Source organism: Aethalodelphis obliquidens, unplaced genomic scaffold (assembly GCF_003676395.1).
Source record: "Aethalodelphis obliquidens isolate GAN/ISIS:26980383/991018 unplaced genomic scaffold, ASM367639v1 scaffold5, whole genome shotgun sequence".
NCBI lineage: Eukaryota > Metazoa > Chordata > Mammalia > Artiodactyla > Delphinidae > Aethalodelphis > Aethalodelphis obliquidens.
In genome coordinates this window covers 46,859,246-46,879,231 of record NW_020837949.1, presented here as the reverse complement: position 1 = coordinate 46,879,231, position 19,986 = coordinate 46,859,246, and the positions used below count along the sequence as shown (strand labels likewise).

The 19,986-nt window shown below is 42.3% G+C and overlaps 1 protein-coding gene across 1 annotated transcript in view; it reads right to left on the bottom strand.

Annotated features, from left to right (window-relative positions):
• The window catches only part of CPVL (carboxypeptidase vitellogenic like), a 113,291-nt gene that overhangs the window by 559 nt on the left and 92,746 nt on the right, over positions 1–19,986 (bottom strand). The window lies entirely within an intron of this gene.

Here is a 19,986-nt window from a genome sequence, read left to right as displayed (position 1 = left end):
TGCTGTAATTCTTACCCGGTTATGCACTAAGGTGGGGAGACCTACCCCAGACCAGCTCTGCCTGCAACTGGGTGGAGGAATCTACCTAATTCCACCCTTCAGTTAGCTGGTCCACTTGGCTGTCACACTAAGCTATACCTTCCGCCTTAGCCTGTACCATTAATAAAGGAGATATTTTGACCCTCCAAAAAATTCAAACAATAACAAAAGAGAAATCCTTGATAGCTGAAATTTTAAGAGCCCATTTTTGAGCAGCAAAGAGTTAGAACATTCTATTTCTCCTGACATTTTATTATGAAACATTTTCAAACATATAGCAAATTTGAAAGAATTTCATATATGCACCATTTAGGTATTCTCATTAACACTCACTTTTCTTCTTACAGATGGATCTCACTATTCATCTATTAATCCACCTTATCTTTTTGATACATTTCAAAGTAAAATGGGGGTATCAGTATACTTCTCCCCAAATTCTGTGTATAATTTACATATAACGGAATCCACTAGTCTTAGGGGTAAACTCAACAAGTTTGGATAACAATGGACCCCTCTGTCACCTCTCAGGATATATAAAGCATCCTTAAAACTTCTGTAGTTGAGGTGAGTTCAGACTCACACAAGAGCCTACAAGGGGCCACCCTTAACGCCAGGCTCTGCACTCGGAAAGTCTGGCTTCAGCCAATGTCCCAAGGACCTCTCTACAACAAGGGCAGGACTTCATGATTCAAAAAGGGAAAGAACCGACACTGAGTGCTGGGAGGCCGCATGCAGGAGAGATCCCTGTGGCCTGAGGGGTCCTGTTGCACATGTGGAGAACGGACAGGAGTTAGTAGTGGCTGATGTAAGTGAACACATGCAGTAAAGCAATCACATTCAGTGACTTCTAGCTGCTGAATCACAATCAAGAATTAAAGGCTACTTTAAAAAAGTCCCTTTATTAGGGGCCGACCTTGTACCTGCATCAATCTGAAAAGACCTGAAGCAGAAAAAAAAAAAAATATATATATATATGTATATTTGCATAGTATGTTGATTATATTACCCCCTCCCCCCAACACCCACCATCTTCCAACCTTGCTGTGAGATAAGTGGATCAACGTTATTAGATGAATTTTATTTTGCAGCTTACAGCTGTAGAAGCTGTGCCCTGAACAACGGCAGAGAGCACCCTTCACAGCAGCGTCGAGGAGACTGTTTGGAGCTATAAGGGGGCTTGTCCAGGTCATACAATTGTAAGTGGAGGAAGCAGCTAGAACCCTGGCTTCTAATGCAAACACCAGTGTTTTTAATCAAATTACTTACACAATAATTCCTTACTTTGAACAGAACTTTACGGCTTAGTCACAGAACGTTTCACTCGCCTCTGAACAGCCCTCTGAGGTAGGTGAGGAATGAGATTGGCCTTACCCCTCATATACCACTGGAGACATCTGCTCTATGCTACCCTCCATCAGCCGTCGCCTGTGCCTTGCTGCTCTGACAGTGGCGTCCATCTACCATTTGTGTTCCAGCTTGCATCTGGAAACCCCCCGTGTCCCACTTTTTGTCACAGACTGAAAGTAAACACATCTGTGACAAGAGCCCGTGCATGTGGCTCTGGAGGGAAACTTCTGCTGCCCCCACTATCCCAGGCTAGAATTCTCTTCCTGTAGCTTCTCATCCAATTCTCCGGCCTTGGCAGGAATCCGATGAGCGATTTCTAGGCAGCTTCAGCTCAGCCGAGGACATTTGACGAAGTCATGTTTATGACAAAACCCAGCTGCTTAAGCTGGAAATGAGTTTGGTGGCAACCATCCAGAACAGTAATAAACTGAATACTCAGGAGCTAAAGGTCATCCTGTCTTCCAGACCAGAGCTGCCACTAATCGGGGAATAGCACAGTGCTTGATGGCCTGGGCTCGGGAGTCAAAGTGCAGGAGCACGACCAGAGGCACAGCAAGCTGTGTGACCTTGGGCAATTAACTTCATGTCTCTGAGTTTCTGTTTCCTTAACTGTACAACAGAGAATAAAATATTATGTCCTGGGATAGTTGTATAAGGAATTAATGGAATAATATTGGAATACTTGGCACAGTGCCTGGCCTGGGATGGTCCTTAAGAAATATCAGCCGTTGTAATTATTCTTCCAGTAATTATCTGTATTCAAATTCCAAGATCAAAATGCTTGCATCAACCTAACCAACCTAGAACATTGTGTTCCTACATTAGCATGGAAAAATCTTGGTTTAAGCGCGTTAACACAGTCGTTCTCAAACAAACGTGCATAAAAGCACCTGAGCTTGTTAAAGCAGACTGCTGTGCCCCCTGCATTGGCAGGCAGATTCTTAACCACTGCGCCACCAGGGAGGCCCCTAAGAATTTGTGTTTCAAACAGTTCCAAAGTAATGTTGGTGCTGTTGGTCCAAAGACTACGCTTTGAGAACTGCTATTTAAACCAACTTTCTATTTTGTGAGAAACCAGGCAGTTCTGTTTTTACATCAAGGGAGAATACAAAGAGAAATTTGGTTAACATCTACTCATGACCTCACCTTAGTGTATTTTTTCCTGATCATCTGCTCTCCTGGTGTTTATACACACACACACACACATGCACACACACACACGCACACGCACACACACACACAGTCTCTCGCATACACACATCCACCTTCTACATCCATGATAAACAAGTGGTAAAGAAGAGATGACAGGGGTTAGGTGTTATAATTCTTATTCACAGTGAGTTGCCTGATCCCTGGTCCAATTCTGAGCTGCCATATGTAATGACCAAATGACATCATAAATGATGTCATTAAGATTGGAAAGAAAAGCTCATTTAGGAACAAAGTCTTTTTCACATACCACAAAATTCTCGATGTTCTCTATCAGATTCCCATACAGCATTTTACTGAAGTTAACCTCAGAAATAAATTTATGAGTGCTGAAAAAAAACCCACTCTGCTGTTTATAGCCAAGCCACTCACCACTCACGAATCAAGAACACAAATCACTACAGAGTTTTTGGAGCTGTGTAAAAAAATGTGACAGGGTCATGATTACATATTTAAATGTGACAAGATTAATCTCAAGGCTTCCTGGATAGAAATGGTCTCATCACCAGAAACTGTATTTTTTGGGTGCTTTCACACTAGAACTGAAACCCCTAAACTCATGTGTTCCAGATGTCATGAATTTTCAAAGGGTTATACAAAACACTTTAAAGCTTCATTCCACTTTACGTTTTAGAAAACAATACAATGCTCCCTGCAACTAGAAACGTGGACCTGGCAATAAAGGTTTCTCAGTTGTGCCTTCTGAGATGAAATATAGAGGGAAATTCACAATGGGTGTGTTGACATAGATGTGTCAGGGGAGACTTCCTGGGAGTCTTGGAGGAGCAGATCACCGGACAATGGTGGGTGGGGAGGGGGAAAGGGATACAGTAAAGACAAAGGAAACTGTGAGTTCAAAAACAGTGGGGAGGGCTTCCCTGGTGGCAGTGGTTGAGAATCCTCCTGCCAGTGCGGGGGACGTGGGTTCGAGCCCTGGTCCAGGAAGATCCCACATGCCAGGGAGCAACTAAGCCCGTGTGCCACAACTACTGAGCCTGGGCTCTGGAGCCCGCGAGCCACAACTACTGAGCCCACATGCCACAACTACTGAAGCCTGCGCGCCTGGAGCCCATGCTCTGCGGCAGGAGAGGCCACAACAGTGAGAGACCCGCGCGCAGCAGCGGAGGGTAGCCCCTGCTTGCCGCAGCTGGAAGGAGACCGCGCATAGCAACGAGGACCCAACGCAGCCAAAAATAAATAAATTAAAAAAAAACAAAAGCAAAAAACTGTGGGGCATGAAACTGCATGGCACGTGCAGTAATCCAAAAGAGGTTCCAGTTGTAAAGAGTTAGTGGGAAAGCAGAAGGGACCGTTGAACAGGTAAACCCCGTATGACATGCTGCTGGGATGCATGGACCTTATCCTACAGGATTTGTGTGTGTGCGTGAGTATGCGTGTGTGTGTTAAAATACACATAATATAAAATTATCATTCTAACCATTTTACAGTGAACAATTCAGTAGCATTTAGTATATTCACAGTGTTGTGCAACCATCACCACTATCTAGTTGCAGAACGTTTTCATCACCCCAGAGGAAACCCTATACTCATTAGCAATCACTTTCCATTCCCTTCTTCCTGCCAGTCCCTGGCAATCACTAATCTACTTTCTGTCTCTATGGGTTTGCCTATTCTGGATATATCCTCGAGGGTTTTAAGCAGAGTAGTGATATGCTCAGATCTGCATTGTAGAAAGATGACTTAATATGTAATGAGGGGGCTGATTTGGAAGGAAGTGATACTGGAGTAACGAGGCAAATGAGGAGACTAGATCTTCAGGTGAGAGATGATGTAGGCTCATATGACAGATGGTGAGAAGGGGAAGGGAAGAGAGATGCTGGGGTAGAAATAATAAAATTAGTGATTAATCAGACACAAAGTTTAAGTGAAAGCACCCCCCGCCGACACACAAACATCCTCCCCATTTCAGGCTTCTGACATGTGCAGCTTTGCAAGAAGTGATGTTATTAACCAAGAAAGAAGAAGAGAGGCACATGGCAGAAGCAGATTTGGGAGGCAGGTGATACAGGATAGTTTATAGTCCTTGTTTTCTACTACAGGTTGATACAGACACTCAAGAGAATCTTGTTTGTTAGTTTCTGATTTACACTAAATTTCTTTTATTATTTTTATTCCATTCCACATTTACAAACTCTTATCTTTTTGTTTTCAGACACTAACCCTGAGTAGAAATAAAATAAATATGCACTCAAATAAAAAAACATACTAAAAAGAAAGGGTACTTGGTAATGAGAATAAAAAATAAGCCAAAGCTGTTAGCAGCCACCTCTTAACAAAGAGTGAGGCAAGTCACTTTCAAAAAAAAAAAACCAAAAAACAAAGTGAAGGTCAAGGCTCAGGGCTGCTCCCACAACACTCAGGGAAAATGCCTTCAGATTCACCACTGTAAGTTCTAGGGTAGCAAATAATTATTGAGGGGAAAGGGTGCTTTAGCTGACCTAAATGTAGCCATCGCAGTGGCATCGTTTCTAGAGTAGTCAATATAGAGCTTTGATGCTACCTTACAGTTCCCAAGAGGCTCTCTAGGTGCACCATCTAACTTAATCAGTTGCAACAATATCATAATTTAGGATTTCCACTTTTGATTGTGACACAATAATAGCATGGGTCAAACCAACCCCACTCTATTAAGAACAACAATACAAGTTTAAAGGCATGGACTCAGGATTTAGCAGATCTGGGTTGGAGCCCAGCTCCATGACTTGGGCACAATGACTTAACTAACTCTATTTTCCCATCTGTAAAGTGGAGATAACAATTAGGGTGACCAGTTGTCCCAGTTTTCCCAGGACTGAGGAGTTACTGCAAACATAAAACTTTTAGTGCTAACACTGAAAAAGTGCCAGGCGATCTGGAATGGTTAGTCATGCTAAGAATATTTAACTTTCTGTGAGAATTCATAGAAATAATGCATATAAAATGTTACATGGCACTTGGTCCACAGATGTGTATTAAGCTTGCACCACGTATCATACAGGCAAATAATAAGCACTCAACCAAAGGTCATCATACTATTATTATCTGAATTTTTATGGTCAAAGGAATATGTTTTCCCTTTAAGAGCAGAGAAAGATTAGAAGTTACTAGGAACTGTAAACTTCCTTACTTTTTTAGAAAGGTAGGTTATAATATTTTCTTTAGGAGGGGAAAGATAGCTTATAATATTTTCTTTAGGAGGGGAAATATTTCTCTTCCAGGCTTCTTTTATTTCCGTGCTATGAATCTTTCCTTCCCATGGGAAAGAATGTTCCAGTTAAAGTAAGAAAGCAACTTAAATAAGAAATCAAACCTCTGTCAATAGGCTTAACTGTCTAGAGTGAATTGTATCCCTTAAGCCTGACAACACCAGGATCCATCCCATTCTTTCTACCCCCTTTCACCTCATGCAATGCCCAACACCCTCTTCTCCCCACACAGAAATGTCAAGCAAGCAAGACCTTACTTGTCCCAGCAGAATGGCAAAAGCTGTTGTGTCCTTTTTCCCTTTTAAGAACCCACTTTACAACATAGGGTTTCATGCAATCAAAAAGTAATCAAAACGTTACTCCCTCCATGTCCAGTTTGTATATTAGATATCCGCAAGAGGATAAACAGCACAATCCAGTTCATTAACTACCCTTACTCAATATCTAGCTTTATGATCCACATTTGTAGTTTTCTTTGGGAAGAGAGAATGAGAATGGGGGAGGAGAGGGCAGAGGTTATAGCAGCAAATGCTCTCTGCCAGGAGTGTTGTGAGGACTTAGATCCTGGCTCACTGTCTTCTGGCTAACATGGAAACAAGAGCCAGCCAACTTGCCAAAATTTTGCTTCCTGCAAACAGTAGTGCAGGCTAGCTCCAGCAGTGGTGTGCTGGAATTCTTTCCCACTGGTTTAGGAGATTGGATTATGCACGTGGCTGCCCCACTCCACATTTGGTGACATCATGTTGGTAGCCTGAAATCAGCCATGGTGGGAGCATTTACACCACGGAAATCGGCAAACACTACTGATCAGTGGCTCCCCTCCCTCCCAAGCTGGTTTACTCTCAGACCACTGGTTCTCTGACATTTTGATGTTCCTGGGGAAACATGAGACATTAAGGCATTCTTCCCCTTTCCCAAAATAAATCAAAGAAATATCCGTCCAAATGGGTAAATTATCTTCTCTGAAACTTTGGCGCAGGATATCAGATGGTCTGGGTTTCAAATATTTGCAGGAAGGTAAGAAGGTCCTGTTGCCTGCTTCCATTCCTGCCTGTCCCCACTGAGTTCTAGTATTACTGGCAGTAATAGTTTCAAGACCACACCACCAAGTTGTCAGGATCCTTCTGTGTATCAGAGCCCCTAAGACACTCCAAAGGTGGTCTTTTTGGGGCCACTCCTGACCAGAGAGGTATCTACATTCAACTGTGTTCCTGACCCACAGCCTAAGGGGACCCCAGACCCGCAAATGCCCCCAGGTTCCAGGAATTTAGAAGACAAAATATGGCAAACGGTGCAACATTTTCAATGATGCCATTTGTTGAAACAAAACAAGGCACACTGTCTTTACTGCTAAACGAAAGAGTGCAAGGCAAAAATAATGCCCTTAGTCCAGCTGACAACGTAGCAATACTGCAACACAACTTTATTTTGTTCCTTCATGCTGCCCACTTCTCTACCCAACTCCACGCTCTACCTTGTTTGTTTATTGGCTCCATTTACTATTCCCACAAACAACTTTGTAAATCTGGTTATGCTTCAAATTGAAACAACGAAAAGTTATTGTTTAAAAGGTAACCCCCCATTCCTCTTTGTTCCTCAATAACATTAATTTTTAAAACCTGTTCTCCACGTGCAGATAATACTTTAAATGTTAGCCTTCTTAGTATTTATTCACTTCCCATAATGAAATGGTTCTCAGTTAAATTTCAATAGATTATTGAAAACCACTCAATAGCTAAGAGAAAATTATGCATCATTGCTGAGCTGTTATACCTCAGCAAATAGATCTGCCATCCAATTTATAGTTTAAATAATACAATAAATTAGCCCCCTGAGTATTAACTAAGTGCATATTTGGGTAGCTTAATTTAGTAGCCTTCTTTTTAAGCTCATCAGTCCTCTTTAATGAAATAGAACCACATGAACTAAGACGACTCTTGGCAAATAATCAGAGTAAAATTGGGAGGTGCTATTGTTTATTATTGCTTTTGTTTTCAAGAAGCAAGCTGTATGTTTTTTTCAGAAAAGGGGAAAAAAACCCTCAAATACTGAGAATTCAATTTTTTTTAAAGGACAGGACACACTAGTCAGCCAGTGAGATAATGAAACTTCTACAACCCCTTCCATAAATTTTTTTCCCCAGAATATTTCTCCTTTTTTCTCTTATGTAACACAGAAAGGAAATAGTCTTCAGTGGACATAAACAATGCATCCTTTCGTTTGATGGGCATTGTTTTGAACTATTCATCATCTCAGCATGTCTAGTCTATTTCCTAGAAGACATTCTGGTGTGTACTTGCATTCCTTGAGAATTGTAGTATTTGAATATACACACAAATGAGAGGGGTGTGGGTATAAGGTAGGGGACAATTTGATTTTAATTCTAATTCGCTGAACATTTACTGAGTGCCAGGAACTGTGCTAAGGGGGTTGCTACAATCATAAATCGTACATTATTCCTGTCCTCAAGGAGCTCAGCGTCAAATAGAAGAAGGCGGCAATTGAAGAGGCAAATGAAAACCCAGTGTGGTACATGCAACAGGAGATGTACATAGAGAGAGATGCAGAGAAGGAGGAATTCTGGGAGAAGGGCTTCCTAGAGGTGATGCTGGAACTTAGCTCTGAAAGGCAAATGGGGGTTTTCCAGGCAGTCAGAGGAGTAGGAAAGGCCTTATAAGAAAAGCGGAGGGAATCCATGGGAATTATTGGCTGACAGAACAGTAAGGTGTGCTTGGGGAATTATAAGGTGTTTTGTTTTGTTTTTCAGGATTCTAGTTAAGAAGGAGGGAGAGTGAGAGTCCAGGTTGAGGAAGGAAGCAGAAGCCAGATCAAACATCTTTACTCTTCTATGTAAAGAGTTCAGACTTTATTCTTCAGGTATCAGGGAGTTAGTGAGGGATTTTAAACAAGGAAAAACAGGATCGGACTTGCATTTTGGAAAAAGCACAGAGAGAAGGGTAGGTTGGAGAGAAAGGAGACTAGTTAAGACCAGTTAATGAGGCTATTGTAAAAGGGAAAAAGTTTAAACAACTTAAAAACACATATTCAGAGTGTTCTTGAATAGCATCTTTTAAAATTTGTGGCTTTTCTTAAAACACCACAAGGCAAAAACTGTTTCATTCTAGAATTTATAATGTAGGGTAGCCACTGTTTTTTTATGTCCCCCAAAATGCTGTACGTTTTTTTATTGGTTTGTATAAAATCAGTGTTTTTCTTTTGAAGTAGTTCTTTGTGGTTTCTGTGTCAAGCAGTAGGAAGTGAGTAAATCAGGTCAGTGAGAAGGATCCTATAAAGCAGATGTGAGAAAGGCTAGCTAAAGAACTGGGTGAGTAGTATTTGCCAATTACTATTCTTCTTAATTTTCTGGTAAGACTCAAAGCAAAGCGACTGGCTAAAAAACTTCACTTCCTCATCGTTTCAATGGAAAAGTGATGGAAGTGAGGGGATTTGTGCTGTGTTAGAAAAAAGATTCAGGTTCTTCTCCCTGTGGTCTAGGCCTTGCCCGCAAATCCAGGCTTAAGTTGAAATGCCTATTTTATTAGTTGCTTCTTATACTGAGTCACTGTTGGTAAGCTGAAGTGATAAGGCGTTGAAGGAATAAATTTCTAATTTTTTTTAAAGCTGGTTATTTTGATAGCCAGCATCAGCCCAGGCCATCCAGAAAGAAAAGTGCATCCACACAACCAAAGCAGTACCAAGACTTGGATATGACATGTCCACTCCATCCTTTCACTGGGTGTGGCTGCTACAGTCCTTCAACTGATGGTAGCCAGAGAAGAAGATGGGAAAGAGAGCAAGAGAAAAAGAAGACAGACCATGTTTATTAAACATGGGAAAAGACATTAAGTGCCCCCTTCCACTTAACAAGCCCAGCTGAAAGATGCCTAGAGATAAGTCCAAGAGTTGGCGAAACAGTGGAATAACCAGAACCCTTGTACATTACTGGAAAGAATACAATCAATTTGGAAAACAGTTTGGCATTACCTAAGGAAGTTGAAGATGCTCAAACCCTGTGAACTCATCCATTCCACCCCTAGGAATTATTCTTAGAGAAAGTCTTGCACGCAGGCCCAAGGAGACATTTGCAAGACTGTGTACAGCAGCAATATTTATAGTAGCAAAAAGCTGGAAACAACCCAAATGCCCATCAGCAGTGGAATGGACAAATGATATAATCACACAATGGAATACTATGCAGCAATGTAAAGGAACGAAGCACAATTTTGCAAAGTATTGAAGAGCAAAAGTATATTGCAAAATCATACAGAATAATTCCTTTTATATAAAATTAAACATGAAAAGTAAAATATCATTTATGGAGATGTATATCTGCAGTAAAACTATTAATTTTTTTAAAAAAGGAAAAGAGTGATAAAAAAAATCCAGGGCAGTGGTTTACCTCCAGGGCCAGTGAGGGAAGGGGATGGGCTGCTGGTAATGCTGCATTTCCTAAATGACTGGTAAGCACAAGGGTATTCATTTATCATTGCTTTATCTTACACAAGTATGATACGTATTTTTGGATATTATTCAATTTTTAACTAAAAAAGAAAAGAAAAAACCCACCTACTGATGCTGCCAAACTCACAAAAATGAATCTTGAAGAAATTTAACGTGTTCTCTGTTGTGCTTTTTCCTTCTGCCCAACACAGGGATGATGAGATGAACCCTATATCTAAAAACAATAAGTGGGGAGGATACAGAGAAGCAATTGAAGGAAACAAAGGCAAAAGTGGGAAGTCCCCCTCTGGCAAGTAGCTCCAAGAAGACAGAGCTGGTGCCAGAATAGAAACCTTGGGACTCCGGTTGCTGCATAAAAAAATAAATAGAGGAACAAAAATAACACCCACATCTCCATGCTGGACAGCAGAAGAGCAAGAAGTTGCCAAACATTTGGTTTTTTGTTTTTGCTAGATTATTTTTTACTCTCTAAATCTAAGCTCCTATATTCCCCTTCTTCCCTGTTTCTATATGTTAGAAGCTCAGTACAAATGAAAAAAAAACAAAACCAAACCAAACCAGAACAAAAGCATTAAGGCTGGATGCTTCATTTATTGTCAACAGGGATGTTTCAGATTATTGTTAAACTAGAAGGGACTCAATGCTTTAGAAACATCTCATCACTAAATTTAGTGATTTTCATATACTTTTGTTAGACTGCCATGCAGCAAAACATGGAACACCTCCCCAGTCCCCTCTACTTCTTCCATCTCTCATCAAGACAGTTTCCTTGTTATGGTGAAGGGAAAACTGGATACAACTGCAGTATTTCTAGTCCTATCTGATGAATAATACTCAGCCCATTTCATCATCTGAGCCTTTAAGACATAATATCTCTTAAGGACCCTGTTAGATGGGGTTGGGGGAAGCGTCTTGCCCTGTGAAAACAGATTGATGCTAAGAGAGGTCAACAAAGACAATAAAATAAATATTTATTACATGCTTACTAGATGCCAGACAGAGTGTCAAGTAATAAATGAGCATTATCTTAATTAATTCTAATAATGAATCCTTCTGCAAGAGAGGTAGGTATTAATATCAACCCCAGTTTACAGATGAGGGACCTCTTGGAGAGGTTAAGTAACTTGCCCAAGGTCACACAGCTAGTAAGTGGTAGAGGTGGGAGCTAATCCAGGTCTAACACAGTATTCATTATCTTAATCCCTAAACTATAATGTCACTTGAGTATGGTGATAATAGAAGTAGTGAGAATCGCCAAGGTAATAAAAAATAAATAAAATTCAAGCTCATAACTTCTCAATCTGAGGTCACCAAAGGTAGTCCATGGTTTGGGTTGGGGAGAGTCTATGAATTATTTTCAACAATTCCAATAGTCTAATCCATGGGTTCTTTGTCTTTTGTGTGCCTTGGACCCTTATGGCTATTTAGTGTAGCCTATGGATACCTCTCAGAATAATGTGTTTTTTTGTTTTTCTTTTTTTTCGGTATGCGGGCCTCTCACTGCTGTGGCCTCTCCCATTGTGGAGCACAGGCTCTGGACGTGCAGGCTCAGTGGCCATGGCCCACAGGCCCAGCCGCTCCGCGGCATGTGGGATCCTCCCGGACCGGGGCACGAACCCCTGTCCCCCGCATCAGCAGGCGGACTCTCAACCACTGTGCCACCAGGGAAGCCCCAGAATAATGTTTTTAAATACATGATTCACTCCTATATATATTATGATACATATCATAATATATATACATATATATTATAGATTACAAATGAAGCCATTACATTGAAATGATCAAAACAGCTAAACATGAATTTGTGATACATCAACATACAACCTTCTATATGTACACATATAGAAGAGCAACCTGTGGGTCTGATAACTCCTGTAACTTTAAAGTAGTGATGGTCATAAGCATTGTTTCTAGCTATTTGCAACAGCATCTATTTGATATGAAAATATCTCTGCTTTCTATGGTGACAAAGTCAAAGGCACTGCTAATACTGCTGTGGCTTGTTGCCTACATTCATAATGGAAGGAAATGATGTTTCAGTTAGAGGTTAGTGAAAATAAGGATGCAATTTCTTTCTCTTCTAAGTTCATTGACCCCTTGAATCCTAACCACAAACCCTTACCCCAGGTTAGGAATCTATTAAATAACCTAACGATCACCTAATGGAAGTGCTAAGTTTACTCCTGATAAGGCTTCAGTCTAAATCACTGCATTTTTATTTTTGCTTTGGCATGGAACTAATTGTATCAATCTATGATATCAATAGTGTTTGATCAACAATTAATATCCAGAAACACACTGTGACTGGTGGGCAACATCTGTGCTGAGAACTCCTCTGGATGATGTTTACAGGAGACCCTGCTTGATCTAGTTGTATCTTTGCTGCAAAGTAACAGAAGACTTTGCACATGAGGATCGCATCATTTCAGCATGAGACAGAATGCTGCTGGGAAAAGCAAGCTAATGTTTTGAGTAAATAAAAGAGTTCTTCTACGAGTCTAAATTACCAATGGTCTATCAGTATTTTGAGAGAACAAAGATCACTTGTAAACCTACAATGCATGGCAGGGAACTGAGGTTTAAAATTTAGTTTAAGGTTTTGGCTGAGGATTTCAGAGAACCAGAGCCATACCAGTAAATACTGTTGACTAGAGGACACTTTTCTAAATGTGATGCTTCAGATCAATGGCTGGTTTGTTAAGAGTAAATCTATGTTCTCAGGTTTCCGGTTGGCCTGTAAGTAAGTAAAATAGGTCAGGATTTAGAGCACCCTTTAGGCATCGGAACAGAAGTTTCTCCAAACGTAAGCCACACAGGATTCCTGCAAGATGGAAGCCATTTCCTTATCAATAGAGGAACAAAAGACATCACAGTTTAGGGTTCCCCAAAACCAGATGCATATTAAATTCCCTAAGAAGTCTAAATATTGATGCTCAGGTCTTACCCCAGACCAGTAAAGTTAGAATATCTGGAAATAGGCCTTGGGAATCTATATTTGCAAGGGTTGAGACACAATGGCTTAGGAAAATGTAGTGGACAAGGATGGTTCCAAATTCTTTGCCATTCTTGCCATCAGGAGGAATATGGCCTTATTCTGTGATTTGCTTTGACCAAAAGAATGCAATGGAAATAACAGTCTGGGGCTTTTGAACCCTGGCCTTAAAAGGATGGGCATCTTTTGCTTCTCAGGAGACCTGCTGCTATGCTGTAAAGTCCAGGCCAGGACACTACATGGTTAGAGGTCATATGGAGAGAGCGCTGGAGGACAGGAGATTCCCTTGGAGACTACCTAGGAGACTACCTTACCCAGCTTTAGCCAAACTCTCAGCTGAATGCAGCTGCGTGTGCGACCTCGGCCTACCCCAATCAGAAGAACCACTCTACTGAGCCCATTCCACCCACATAATTGTGAGAAATAATAAATTATTGTTGTTATAAGCCAGTAAGTTTTGGAGCGATTTCTTATTCTGTAATAAATAACTGAAAAAGGGAAATATTTCTTGACAATTCTTGATTCTTTTCCCTGAAAGATCTGTTGTTCCTATCTTGGAATCTTGATGTGAACTGAAAAGCAAGGCTGGATCCATCTTTCTAACGCAGATAGAAGACATGATGACACTAAGAGCTCAAGTGAAAGCTTACATTATGCAAACAAAGGAAGACCAATACCCCATGTGGCCTTAGGCAAACCACCAACTCCTGCTGCTGTCTATTCACCCACCCCCACACAAACCCTGAGAGCTTGCAACTGCATTGTCTTGGTGGCCTTTGTGGTAGACAGATGCATCATCAGATCCCCTTTCAAGGATGGACTTGCGGCCCAGCTGTGGGAAGTCCAGTCAGCAGACGGCCTCCAGCTCCTTCGGGGTCTGCCTCAGCTGCAGAGCACAGCCTTTCCCCAAAATGATGCCCTTCCTGGGGCATCCCACATTTGGTGACTAAGTGAGGCGGGGGATATAAAGGCCTGATCATTTTTGTCTGATGTAAGATGCTCTGATGGAAACTACTCTCTCTGGAGCTCCCTTGCAGGTTGGCCAAGGTTTGTCAGGCCTCTATCATAGTTTGGTTTTCTCCTCTGCCAATTCTGCTTCCTACCCCTTCCTTTCTCAGGTGTTAATCCCTAATAAACATCTTGCACTCCAAACTTAGCCTCAATGCCTGCTTCTGGAGAATCCGTGAAGCTCTTGACGGCAAGTTTTATATTGAGGGCAGGGGTATGTTTTGATTGCTATGTCTGATTTTCTGTCCACAGTCTGATTCCCAAGAGTGGACAGAAGAACTTTCCCCAGGTCTGGAAGATGGAGACAAAGAACCCATGAATCAGGCCATCCCTCTTGGTAAAAATCAAGAGCTGGGAGAGAGATGAAGATTCTGTTTAACAATTTCTGTAACAAAACCAAAACATTTTCCCAGGAATTAGCTGCATTTGGTAATCACTGTCTCAAATCTGTTTAACAGTTACTTTCCTCCATTAAATACTGTTTTAATTTCTCATGCCCTATCAATTAGTTGAATGCAATAGTTACATTTATTGCTCTTTGCTTACTCTGATTTTGTCAGTGCAAACAAGGACTTGCTGAAGACCTTTCTAGAACTGTTGGTTTCTTCAGAAATAGTTTCTAATGCTCACTAAGATGTTTAAAATTCTAAATTAAAAGAAAAAAAGAATTATCAGAAAGTTCAAGAGAGGCAGGTGGCCAGCTCGGTCATTCTCTCTGCATTATCTGTGGACATCATGAAATCCTAGCCTGACCTTCCCTTCCACTCGAAGGACTGTGGTTATTCTTTTCTCCCTTTTTCAGTTGTGTGTAGTCAAAGAAACAAAATGGTTGATGTTAATTTTAGAAAAGCACAATTAAGAAGCCGTAGTTGTTAATTGTTTTCCGTCTGCATGCCGGGCTTATCCCCATCCTCCTACTCCCTGTAAGCACTCTGCTTTTCTTTAGAAAACAGCCTCTTTTTTTTTTTTGCGCTACGCGGGCCTCTCACTGTTGTGGCCTCTCCCGTTGCGGAGCACAGGCTCCGGACGCGCAGGCTCAGCAGCCATGGCTCACAGGCCCAGCCACTCCGCGGCATGTGGGATCTTCCCAGACCGGGGCACGAACCCGTGTCCCCTGCATCGGCAGGCGGACTCTCAACCACTGAGCCACCAGGGAAGCCCGAAAACAGCCTCTTCTATGTGGACTGGATGTACTGCCAAACACAGTGGCCACCACCCACACTCTACCCACCTCTGTCACCACCACCACCAAGGGCAGACTTGTAGCGTTGGTCCGGTGGCCAACCAGAATCTTCCAACCTTGCCGCTCCATGGCCCCCACAGGTACTTAAAGCACAGCAGTGCCGGGGAAAGAGCAAGATGTGGGCTGTCAAATCTCACATACTATTACTATTTGAAGCCTTAATCAAGTTTTCCAGGTGAAACTTCTGTTTCTACATTTATAAATTAGTAAATACAATCCCATAATTTACAGGGGAGCTATGAGTATTCCATAAAGTTGTGGATAAGAAAGTGTGTGGCAGACCACTGGCCTGAGGGCTTGCAAATGCTGAAGGATTGGTAGCCATCCTTAAGGTCTCCTTTGGCCTTCCTGACACCCCTATGCACCAGCGACCAGCCCACAGCCGGTAAGTGGCAAAACTGAAATTCACATAGGTTGGTCTAACTCCACAGTCCACCTTCCTCTCATTACCCCAGACCGCCTCCCATTGGTCACGACTCTCCAAAACAGTCAAGCTTTGAGGGTGGTGGGCTCCTTCCCTTGGTTTCTCTGTATGTAACCCCTAACAGAAGGTCTGATTCCTGTTGGAAACTCAGGGAGAAGCCCTTGAGAAGAGTTTGGTAGAACACAGTCCTGAGGACTCCATAAGCCAAACCTGGGTCAAGGTCAAAGTATAAGTCATGGCTCAGGGCTTGTGCTTTTGGGGGCTGGGGGACTCACTGTGGCTGCCTGAGGAGGGCACCAGGATGACACCAGCATGCCAGGTGCTCCCTGTGGATACCTAGCTTTCAAGCTGGTTTAACTACACAGGAAATACCATGTCTCAAACAGGGATCAGTCCTCACAGCTTAGACATTACAAAGCTCGTCTCCTCTATTTCAGGACCTCAGAATCAAGTATCAAGAAGGTGGTCTCAGAAAGTAGATGGAGGACCTTCTTCCAATACAGCTCCTAACATGACTCCCTATTTCCTGGGGATCCTCCTTCTCTGACCTCTATCTGGCCTGAATTCATCCTATTGCTGCCATTTTAAACTTTCCAAAGCTTTGAAAATGTGTTTAAACATCTTCCACAGCGACAAACACTGTATGCTTCCACTTATATGAGATACTTAGAGTAGTCAGATTCATAGAGACGGGGTAGAATGGTGGTTGCCAGGCTCTGGGGAAGGGGTAATGGGGAGCTGGTGTTTAGTTACAGAGTTTCAGCTTTACAAGAGGAAAAGAACTGTGGAGGGCTTCCCTGGTGGCACAGTGGTTGAGAGTCCGCCTGCAGATGCAGGGGATGCGGGTTCGTGCCCCGGTCCGGGAAGATCCCACATGCCGCAGAGCGGCTGGGCCCATGAGCCATGGCCAAAACAAAAACAAAAACAAAAAAAACTGTGGGGATGGATGGTGCACAACATTATGAATGCATTAATACCACTCAACTGTATACTTTAAAATGGTTAAGATGGCAAATTTTGTTATGTATATTTTATCACAATTAAAAAAATTGGAAAAAAATAACCTGTCAGTGGCCCCCCACTACTTAAACAATGGAACACTCACCCCTTTGCCTACCATCAAGGTCCCATGATCTCTTTCCAGTTTCTCTCCCAGCTTTCATCCTTTACGCTCCAGATTAGAAACCAGACTGTGTGCTCTGCCTGTACCCTGCCCTGTACGCTCTCATTCTGAGGCTCTGCCCACCAGTTTCCTCTGTTCATTTTAGCCAATTTCAGCATCTGTTCTTTTACTAACATTAGAAATTCCCAGGTAAAGCTATAACCTTTCTTAACACTGCATGAACCTTGCCTCACCACTTACTGAGCTCTAGCACCTTTTTAAAAATCCCAATACTCTGTCTGACTATAGAAGGGCACATGCATGTAACTGAACAGCTAACACTGGAAGTAAAATACATTATTTCTCAGGCCTGCCTTAATTATGGCAGATATGTATGCAGGTTCCAATTTTAACTGTACTAGTTTACTACTGCCAATCCATCATTCCAGACGTGGGTGCCCTTGTGAAGTAGAAAACCTCTGGGCTGGAAGACAGGGGGCCTAGAATCTAATCTCAGCTCAGACATAAAATGGGTAGGACACTTTGGAACAGTCACTTAACCTCTGGGCTTCAGTTTCCCCACCTGGAAAATGAGATTTAAAATTTGTTTCAACTGGAAAATGCTACCTAGAATATGGAGATAATCCATCCTGTAATTATTGAATAACCTAAGCTGATATTGATAATGAAAACATAAAATAAAATTAATGATGACTCAAACTGCAATCAGGAAAAGAGAGTTGTTGGAAACAATGCAAAACTCATGGTAGAAGAAGCTACACCCAGTATGATTGCATAGGAATGAAAATTGACCAGGGACTCAAGTCTTCCTTTTAATGTTTACATGGAAAATAAGTAATCTCCGTTAGAATATTTTCATTGAAATCAAGATAGAAAAAATGTTTTCAGAAAATTTAGCTTCATGAAGCTTTTTTCTAGAAAGATGTTTTTAAAGAAATTCATCAGTGTTATTATTCTGATTAAAATTTTATACTCTGATTAAATTTTATATTAAATGTGGCATCAAAAAGTCTTTGGGGTTGAAATGACAATTCAGTGATGTAAGAACAAAATGTCCTGCCTTTCAAAAGCAGTGGCAACATCAAAACAGATCATGAACAGCAACTGTGACATTTGGAGAAAGGCAGAGAAAGACCCCAAAAGGAGCAGCAGGGTGGCCTCGACAGTGATGCACATGGGTTGCCACCAGCTAGCGGGAGAGAGAGGATTAGACCTTTGTTCTATACTGCAACACTACTGAGTCATACAAACACACACATCACACTCTGATGGCAACTATCTATTCTATGTTGCTTGCAAACTGAGCCCCTCCGGACATTAATGAAAAATATATTTCATATCTTTCTTTGAAGATATCTTAGTGATAACTCAGTTCAAACCTAGTATTTTACAGATGAACAAACTGAAGCTCAGAAAAGCCCATGACTTCCCAGATGATATAACAAGGGAGGGTGCAAGTCTTAGAATGGCACAGATTGTGGAGGCCAGGCCAACAAGGGGCAACAAAGAGCACTAATTCTTCATCTGATCTCCAAAGGCTTGACGGAGCTGGTTGGTTTTCCTGGGCCTCCCCTGATGGAGAAACGGCTGCCCATCTCCGTACCTTGACACTCCCCCGGGAGAGCCGTCATTCCTTTAAGTGGACATTTCAGGGAACCATCCGGAGACAAGTCTACTTTGGTTTCGATTTTTAAATTAAGAGCTGTGGAGTTTGGCAGAGAGTGAGTTTTCTTTTTTGGCAGACACATACACAGACACATACACATGCTTCTGTTTTGTGTGTCAAATGCTAAAAAGCCAAGTCCATGGTCGAGGCCCGTTTCTTTCATTATCAGATGCCTGACATCTGAACAGTATCCTTAATCCACAGAGAATGCCTTTGTGAACACCAGAGCTCCTTTCCCTCCTTCATCCCTGCCCCTCCCCCCAATCTCCACACACCACCCCCAATCCTACGCTGAGGCATTAGGGGAAGGAGCGCCGCCAGCACTGTAAAATCACCTACATAAAATGCAGATCCCTCGCTGCTGTGTGGTAAAGCACTTCTATCACAAACACATGTGGGCCTCGCTTCTTTTGTGAGCCGGTTTTTGGCAGCCACAGGAGTGCCATTTCATCTCTCAATGTGTTTTGCATTCACCACAAGAGTCAGCGGGCTCAGTGTGACATTTGCCACAACCTTCTGAGTGGTGGTCAGTCCCTTGTCCCACCTCTACGGCCCAGGCTGCCCTGCAGCCCCAATCTTGCCTCCCAAGCTGGGTGTTCCGTGCCCAGCACCGAGCAGGACACGTGTGATGCCAAGCACTGGAGCGTTTCACAAGGAAGGTCCATGGGACATAGACTAACAGGTGGCTGAGGCAGCCGTCAAAGGATCTGGAGGATAGGCTGAATGCGACTGGTGGGATTCTCATCATAAAGCAGAGCGGCGGACAGGGGGTTAAGGATGTGCCCATCGCTCCCTGGCAGCTCGGCATGCGTGTTTGCCCTTAATGGTCTGAATACTAATACTCCAACTTTCCTCTAAGGGAAAATCAAACATTTTCCCTGATGTTGATTTTTACCATTTATAATTTTCCTTTCTTTTGTGTATATTCTTATAAGTGATCCATGGTAACAAAAATAATAGCAAATGTTTCCTATGAGTCAGGGACTGCTCTAAGCTAATTAGCTTATTGAATCCCCTCAATAATCCTATGAGGATACTCTAGACTGAGTGGCTTAAAGAACAGAAATTTCTCACGTTTTTGGCAACTGGGAAGTCCAAGATCAAGGTGCTAGCTGACTGGGTTTCTGACGAGAGCTCTCTTCCTGGCTTGCAGATGGCTGCCTTCTTGCTGTGTCCTCACATGGCCGAGACAGAGAGAGGGCAAGCGATCTCTCTGCCGTCTCTTCTTAATCCCACAGAATCAGGGCCCTGCCCTTATGACCTCA